Raw genomic sequence first — 1,602 nt, 5'->3', positions numbered from 1 at the left:
AAAAAAAAAAAAAAAAAAAATTACTAGGATGCATCCCAGGTTTTTTAAATTGTTCGCAAGTTTCAAATTCGATACGTATCCATCCCCCAGTTTATCGATTTCTAAAAGGGAAAAAAAGGAACGAAAATGGAATAGAAAAAAGTCAGGGTTAACGCAGCGCGGCCGATCACGTTCCCAAGCGGAGTAATTGCAGGATTCGGATGCAATCAACGCGACACGCGCGATTTATCCCGAATATTTCATCCGGCTAGTTCCACGAAGAGGCCAAATCTAATTGGCTTACATCGCCGCCATTGTTCAATACCAAAATCACCTTAATTGCCTTTGCTCGCTTCCATATTCCACCATCTTTGTAACCTAAACCTTTACTTTAATCTTAATTACTTTTTATTTTCTTATTTTTATATCAAGTATAAAAATTAATTTTTCAACCAAACGTTAAGAGCTACAATTTAAAATATACTTCTAGAACACGCAAACTCGAAACGAGTACAGATTTACTCAATAAATAATCGACAAATTACTCCATCACATTCCCCCTTCCATTTCCTACAACTTTTAAAGCATAGCGCATTCAAACTAAAAATAAATTTTATCAATTTAATATGAGCCATGTTACTTCATGGGCCTTACGCATTTTCTCCACTTTCCTAATTAATTTAAAAACAAAAAATGTAACAAATATGAAACTACATGAAAAAAAATTATATTAAAAATACAAATCATATGTTTATTTTATGGGCCTTATATACTTTCTATACTCTCTAATTTAATATGAGCCATGTTAATTCATGGGTCTTACGCATTTTCTCCATTTTCCTAATTAATTTAAAACGAAAAATGAAGCAAATACAAAACCATGTGAAAACAATTACAAATATCCATACGTTATTCTATGAACGTTTATTCTTATGTTATTCTATGGGCCTTATATACTAAAATATCATACAAAAAATGGATCAAAAATATGAAACAACGTGAAAACCATTACAAATATCCATACATTATTCCTTATATGCTTTCTATACTTTCTAATTTAATACGAGCCATATTACTCCCTGGGCCTTATGCATTTTCCCCACTTTCCTAATTAATTTAAAACTATATCATACGAAAAATGAAACAAATATAAAATTATATGAAAATAAATGTTCATTTTTTATTAAAAATACAAGTCATATGTTTATTCTATGGGCCTTATATACTAAAATATACGAAAAATGAAATAAATATGAAACCATGCGAAAACTATTACAAATGTTTCTATGTTTATTCTATGGGCCTTATATACTTTCTATACTCTCTAATTTAATACGAGCCATATTATTCCCTGGGCCTTACGCATTTTCTCCATTTTCTTAATTAATTTAAAACGAAAAATAAAGCAAATACAAAACCACGTGAAAACAATTACAAATATCTATACGTTTATTCTATGAGCGTTTATTATTATGTTATTCTATGGGCCTTATATACTAAAATATCATACGAAAAATGAATCAAATATGAAACAACGTGAAAACCATTACAAATATCCATACGTTTATTCCTTATATGCTTTCTATACTTTCTAATTTAATACGAGCCATATTACTCCCTGGA

At 29.4% G+C, this 1,602-nt stretch overlaps 1 protein-coding gene across 1 annotated transcript in view; it reads right to left on the bottom strand.

Moving 5' to 3' along the window:
• Positions 1–1,602, bottom strand: part of LOC102674519 — a 378,471-nt gene that overhangs the window by 368,815 nt on the left and 8,054 nt on the right. The window lies entirely within an intron of this gene.

The sequence above is a fragment of the Apis dorsata genome, unplaced genomic scaffold (assembly GCF_000469605.1).
Source record: "Apis dorsata unplaced genomic scaffold, Apis dorsata 1.3 scaffold_207, whole genome shotgun sequence".
Taxonomy (NCBI): Eukaryota; Metazoa; Arthropoda; class Insecta; order Hymenoptera; family Apidae; genus Apis; species Apis dorsata.
Note: the sequence above shows the minus strand (reverse complement) of the source record. Positions and strands in the feature narration are given on the sequence as shown.